The 7,572-nt window shown below is 38.4% G+C and overlaps 1 pseudogene; it reads left to right on the forward strand.

Annotated features, from left to right (window-relative positions):
• The first annotated feature begins 302 nt into the window (after window positions 1–302).
• LOC148163131 (calmodulin-alpha pseudogene) lies at window positions 303–3,414 on the forward strand (annotated as a pseudogene).
• Window positions 3,415–7,572: the final 4,158 nt, after the last annotated feature.

Raw genomic sequence — 7,572 nt, forward strand, 5'->3', positions numbered from 1 at the left:
TTAAAAAAATTAACTTTGAAAGTCTAAAGAATCATGGGGAAAAAGCCATGAATTCTATGTGTTGTATTCCCCTAACACTGGGGTTTTGCCGTTCTCATTGATTGGTAAACTTGGTCTTGGCTGGATGATCTTGCTGATCTTCTGGGGGAGGGGCATGTTGCAGTGATTCTCAAACTTCTTTGCCCGAGGTGGAATTGCACCGCCCTTGCCAGGGTCCAGGCTAAGTAATCTGCTTGGGTTTGCTCTCAGTAACTTTTGTTCCCTGAAAGCTTTCTGTAGAGTTTTAGAGGACGAGAATGAAAATGGCGGCCTCCCAATCTCCGGCTCTGGAGGAGCTGAGAGTTCTGGGTCCCACTTCTCAGTGTGCCCTCAGAGAAAAGCAGATAATCACTCCCATCTCTCTGGTCTCCGGCCATACTCCGTGCTCACCTGGCCTGTGACTGAGCATTTCTGTCTCTGGCACATGACCCTGTTTGGAGTCTCCAAACCCAGCAGATCCCTGAGGTGCGCTCCTGTGCCCTTCCTCCTGGGGGAGGAAGGGGGGTTTCCTCGATCTGCTGCTTTTTGGGTCCCTGCTCGAAGAGCAGAGACCTGACTGTGCTGTGGAACACAGTTTATGGCAACCCAAGCTGAGAGCCCACTCCTTGGCTCTGTCTGTGCAGCCTACTTCCCCACTCCTAGACCTGGGAGCTCTGCCACACTCAGGCACCTCCGGTCTTTGTGTGACCCCGAGGGTCCTGAGACCACACTGTCCCAGCGAGGGTTCCATCCCCCACTTAACCACTGGAGCAGTGTCCTTCAGTGGAGCAGAGTTCTAAAAGTTCTGATTTTGTTCTCTGCTCTTCTATCACTTGCTGGTAACTGGCTGAGGAGGCTCCCTTCCCCTGCGGTCTGTCATCCCAAACATTGCCTTGGATTCATTTCTCTGTATGTCCTACCTTCCAGAAAGTGGTTGCTTTTCTGTTCAGAGGGTTGATGCTCTTCTTTTCTTCGATCTCCTATTCAGTTTGTAGGTGTTCTGAATGGTTTGATCCCTATCTAGCTGAATTCCTGGGACCAGACAAAATTTAGGTCTCCTACTCCTCCGCCATCTTGCTCCTCCTCCCTTTGACTTATAACTTTAAATATCCCAGTTATTTAAGTGGAAATTTAAAGCTTATATTACGTGGGATACTGTGAGTTCAGTTCAAAGCTGTTTTGAGGTAGTGTTCATTGTAGAACATGAAAGGGGTTAGGGCTCTGGTCAAGATGGCACCAGGGACATCTCTTGCAATTTTGTTTGGTGTCTTTCCTGGGGATGGGAGGATTGACCTGGAGGAGGACCCCCCAAAATGATTTTTGTACTATTGGAATGTAAATAATCCTTGTGAAAATGTCTTTGGGGTCTGTCTTGTCAGTATAAACCTTTACCTGACTCCATGATGTGGTAGATGCCAGGTAATAATCTGTACCCAGACTCAAGGGCACCATAATGATTTGAAAAATAAATCCTGGTGCCAGAAATATGAGTAAATGCTCAGTTTACAATACGTACACTTCTCCAATATAATGTTCTTGTAGAATGCAAACTTGCTGAAGGAAACCTTAGCTAAGAAAGATCTCAGGCAGAGAATCATATGTTCTTTTGGTAGGAGGCTCATTCTGTATAATTGTGACTACTGAGAGCATAGGAAGGGATACTGATAAAGGCCTCCTACATTCTGGAATAGCTGTAATGTAACCAAAACAACATAATCAATGCTGTGGGACATAGTGTTTCCTATACATTGTTTTCCCATCAGTGACCGTATGGCACATTTGTAATTTGGTTTCTCAGTTTTCATATTCCACCAGGACCTCTTTGCCACGTTCAAGAAGAATGTAATTAATATGGCCATGCATGTTTGACATGCTTTGCATGACATAAGCACACTAGAGAAAAGTCTGGCAATAAAATGACATAGTATGTAGACTAGGAGCAAGCTGGGATTGAGGATATAATGCCAATTTGCATGAAAACCAAGTCTTCTCAGCATTAATGTAGGTGGAGTATGGTTCATGACTCTTTCCTTGGATTAGTTTATAGATGACTGTCAAAATAGTTTTTGTTTTATCTCAAATGAGAAAAAGTGCAAAGATACATCTTCAAAAAACTTTTCCTCTCTATCTTCTCCCTTATGTTTGATCCTTGTATTTTAAGGATTTTGAAAAAAAGGAATTTTGTATCAAATATCAAGAAATTTTACTTTTACAACTACAAATTCATGTTACCAAGAAGAATCAAATAAAGGTAATGAAGTAGAATGATTCTGTTAAAGCCAAAAATGTTTCTGTGCAAAACTTAGTAGTTCCACTAGATGGTAGCAAATGGTTGTATTTTATACCTTTACAGTGACTGTGTTGTTTATAAGATGCTCACTTTTCTTTCTTTTTAAGATTTTATTTATTTACTTTTTAAAATAAACTCTACACCCAATGTGGAGCTAGAACTCACAACCCTGAGATCAAGAGTTGCATGCTCTACTGACTGAGCCAGCCAGGCATCCCAAAATGCTCACTTTTCTAAAATTAGAAAAACAGTTCTGGAAAAGTGAAAATTATATCTGAAATGCTGCTTCTTTTGGAGAAGGTAAAACACAGTTGAGTTCCAATCTGTAAAAGAAAATGCAGATAAAACTTCTTTTCCTCATAAAGTAGTCTCTTCAAATGGCAAGAAAACAATTCTAGGCCTGGTTTCTGGTGACTTCTGACCTGGATTTGATAAAATTTTACAGAAAGTTGTGCGTCCTGTACTATTTCTCCTACTGTTATGTGACGTATGTGCTTTGAAATGACCTTTCCCTGGAGCCGGGCAGTGGCGGTGGTACGGTGCTGAGTGCACACTGTGCCTTACCAGCAGCAGCCAGCGGAGGCACCCCTGCCATCACAGCCTGTGCGCTGCTGTAGCCACACTTGCTTCCTCTGCTCTTCCCCCCTTTGATAGCACCATGGCGATCAGCTGACTGAAGAACAGATCGCTGAATTCAAGGAAGCTTTCTCCCTATTTGACAAAGGTGGCAATGGCACCATCACAACAGAGGAATTTGGAACTGTCATGAGGTCACTGAGTCTGAAGCCAGCAGAAGCCTAATTGCAGGATATAATCAATGAGGTGGATGCTGATGGTAATGGCACCATTGACTTCTCAGAATTTTTGACTATAATGGCTAGAAAAGTGAAAGAGACAGACAGTGAAGAAGAAATATGTGAAGCATTCTGAGACTTTGACAAGGATGGGAATGGTACATCAGAGTAGCAGAACTATGTCATGTCATGACAAACTTAGGAGAAACACAAACAGATGAAGAAGTAAATGAAATGATCAGAGAAACAGATATTGATGGAGATGGACAAGTCAGCTATGAAGAGTTCATACAGATGATGACTACAAATTGAAGACCTAGTTTCAACTCCTTTGCACCCCCCCACTGCTGAAGAATCATGTTGAATCTTTTACTTACCTCTTGCAAAAAAGTTCATTTACTCATTCTCTTTCTATAAAGCAAAACTGAATGTCAAAAGTACCTCTGTCCACACACACAAAATTTGCAGGTATTGGTTGGTGGTCCTGCACCCTAAAGATCAAGCTACATGTCAGTTTTATGATATAAACACTTGTACTACCTTAATGATAAGGAAGCCCTTAGTGGACTCCTTGCAGTTCCATTTGCTAATGATTAATACACTATTTGGGCTGGCCAGTTTTTCATGCATGCAGCTTGACAATTGAGCATGGTCAGGCATTTGTATTAAAAATGAAAAAAAAATTTGAAACCTATTCAGAAGGGGTCTAGTTCACTTTGTTAGTATATATTGTCATAGCTGGTTTACTGAAAACACACATTTAAAATTGGTTTACCTCTGGTTGCTGTGCAGAAAGATGGGTGAGGGATAAAGTGTCTAGATGTAGCCCCACTTAGCAGACCCGTCCTCTTGTACTTCTGTGTGTCCTGACCCCTGGTGATGGTGACACACATCCTGGTGGCATCCTGCATGTGTTGGTTTAGCGCTGTCTGTGTTTTACCAGACTGAAATGTGTGTCAATGTGTGTCAAGCTGTCACCCTTCACACAAAATTTTTAAAAAGAAACATTTAACAAGGGAGCATCTTGGGTCTCTCTGTTTTTAAAACCTTCTGAACTATGACTTGGAGCCAGCAGAGTAGGCTGTGGCTGTGGACTTCAGCACAACCATCAACATTGCAGTTCAAGACATTGCAATTTATGTCCATTCCAAGTTGTAGATACTGGTCTTTTTTTTTTTTTTCCCAATAAAAAGACCATTAACTTAAAATAAAGTAAAATGAATTTTCCCTGGATTCCCATGGTGGGTCATGAAGCTGGTTGTGTTGAAATAAAATTTGAAATTAAGAGAACACTTGGAGGAGTTAAATTTGACAATGGAATAATAGTATAAACATTTTAAAATAAGATTTTTATCTGCTTTTGACCTTTATTTTATAAACTTTTCATTAGTTTTGCCAAGCAGAATTTCATATAGGTAGTGTGCTAGTGGTTCATGGTTTAACTAAGGTTAACCTAATTAAAAATAGACATTTCAAAAGAGGGATAGGATTGAAACAAAAGAGTGGTATCCCGTATGTGTGTGGTTTGTTTAACGATTCACCCATAGAGAGGCGTTTGGGCTGTTTCCAGAGTTTGGCTTTTACAAAGAAATTTGCTATGAACATTCATGTATAGGTTTTTGCATGAATGTAATTTTCATTCCTCTTGAATAAATACACAGGTTTGTAATCACTGAGTCATACGATGTTTACATGTGTAGTTTTAAAATAATCCATCTAATTTTTCTGTAGTGGCTGTACTGTTTTACATTTCCACCAGCAACATATTGGTGATCGAGTTTCTCAACATGCTTGTCAGCATTTGGTGCTGTCATTATTTTGTATTTTAGCCATTCTGATAGGTGTGAAGTGATATTTCATTGTAAGTTTAATTTGCATTTCCCTGATGACTAATGATATTGAACATATTTTCATGTACTTATTTATCATCTCTGTATCCTCTTTATTGAAATGTCTGTTCATACTTTTTGCCTATTTCTAATTGAACTGTTTATTTTTTCACTGTTGAGTTTTTAGTGCTCTTTGTATATCATATATACTGATTCTTTGTCAGACATGTGGCTCTGAAATATTTTGTCACAGTCTGCAGCTTGTCTTTTTGTCTTAATAGGTTTTTCACAAAGGAAAAGTTCTTAATTTTGATGAAGCCCATTTTACCAGATAAACTCTTTTACTAGATTTCTTATCTGAGATTCAGCTTGTGAAGGAACACATAATAAGACAATTATTAGAGATCCATTGTAATATATTATAATTTATAATGAGCATGTCCCATTCTGGACTAAACACTTTAATAAAAAGCACAGTTTACCTATATTCTTGTGAGTAAAAAATACTTATGCACATCTTTTATTTCTATCTTCTACCTCAATTAGATTGAAAGTTTTTTGAGGGTAAGGATTGTGTTCATTCATCCTGAATCCTCTTTGAAGTTGAGTATAGGTTCTCACACAGAACAAGTGTTCAACAAATATATTTTAATATTCCATCAAGGCATCATGGCAGGGTATTAAGAGGTAGAGTTTGAAATACTGAGTTAAAATTCTGGCTTTGCCTCCTTGCCTGCAGTGAAAAAATTGGGTCAGTTATTTCACTTCTTTGGGCTTCAATTTCCTTATCTAACATTTTGGATAATAGTATCAATGGGCTTGCCATGGGGTTCAAATGAGATCACATATGTAAGGCACCCAGTAAGGTGCTAGATATTTATTAGAGTGTGTGTAAATGGTAACTATTGCAATTATCAGGATTTCAGCTTCATAAATCCTAAAGCAGGGATTATAAGGACTCAGATTACAGGGGTTGAGTGTATGAATAGATACCATGTGATGTGAACTGAACTGTATGAAAAATTCTGATTATTTTAAACCAGACATTCAAAAGAAAGCATAATTTTATTAATTGACACTGTCATCTAGTACAAAATTCTATGGTTTGGTGGTTATATCAAGGCCATTTTAAAAATATAGTTTATGCAGTTACAAGTTGAGGAATCTTTGAACCTGAATAAAGAGCAAATGTTTATAAAAATTTATTAATGCATGGAAGAAAAGTTATCCAATAATTAAAATTTATTCTAAAATATTTGTACATTTTATTGAATGTTGCATTTCCTCATAAGCATAATATAATAAGCTGAATTAAGTGTCTCTGCTTAAGTGTAAGGTAAATTTAATCGAGTGGTGAATATCAAATTAACAGAAAATTACAGAGCAAAACACAAATATTTAAGTCAGTTAATGACTTAGCATTAGCTAAGAGATTTCATTTTACCTATGTTTCAATTAACAATATACCTATATTTGCAGTTCAGAAATTGCTTCTCTTATGTTGTTATAGTTAACAATTTATATCAACACAAGTTTCAGTTACATATTCTTGTAATCATTTTAATTTTCAAGAGTTGCAGAATTTGATTTCATTCATCTTTAGCAAATGCTTCTTGAATCTTTTGATTACATGAGGCTATGATTAACAAGACCCCCCCCCCAGATCATTTGTATGCATATGACAGTTTGGGAAACTCTGCTATAGCTGTAAAAGACAATCTGCAGGAATTATGGAATTTAGCTGGAGGTTAACTTTCTGCTGCCCAGGTAAAGAAGACTGAACGGCTACTTGGATATTAAAATTTTTTTGAACACAAAGCTCTAATTTAGTGTTTCTCAAAGTGTGCCCCTTTGACCACCTGGGCCTAACCTACCCAGGCACCTTGTTACAGATTCCAGGACAAGCTCCAGATAAGCTGAATCAGAATTTCCTGAACTGCAGCTCAAGAATCTACATCTTTAACAAGTACTTTAGGTGATTCATCTGTAAAGTTTGAGAATTTATATTTCTTGTTTTTGTACTCTGTCACTCTGAATGTAGTTTAGACCAAAGTTTACTGACTACATCATGGCAAATAGGTTATATACTGTGAAACAGCAGAGGCTACCATGCCACTGTACTTCTGTCCCAACAGTATTTCACACTGGGCTAAATTCCTAATTGTCATGGCCTAAGATGGGTGGTGGCTTCCAATTTGTCAGCAGTTCATAACCACACTTAGTCTCCACTCTGAAAAATTATACAAATGTACAACATGGACATTCTGTGCTTCCTTCTTGGCCTTCAGTTGAGAAAAAGAGATACTGTCCACTATGGCCAGGCAGGGAAAAACCTGGGGGAATAAATATCTCCAACTTCTCTTTTTTCCCACCCTCCAATCCCCTGCCTGTGCCTCTGATTGGCCTAACCCAAGCAGAACCCAGAGCATAAGGGAGTCAGGTGATACATTCCATGAAGATTAGTATAAGGTACAGGGGAGGAAGGAATAAAATGGAGGGGAAACAGAATATTCAGCATACTCATTTAAAATACCTCAAATGTAGTACTGTCATGGTATAATGTATATCATGAATTGGTTAAAGCAACATTTTGTAAGGAGTGTATGAATCAGAGTGAGGATAGGTATGAGGAAGCTTTTTT

Source organism: Eumetopias jubatus, unplaced genomic scaffold (assembly GCF_037043125.1).
Source record: "Eumetopias jubatus isolate StellerSeaLion01/CBP00866 unplaced genomic scaffold, mEumJub1_p1.0 scaffold_11, whole genome shotgun sequence".
Classification (NCBI taxonomy): Eukaryota; Metazoa; Chordata; class Mammalia; order Carnivora; family Otariidae; genus Eumetopias; species Eumetopias jubatus.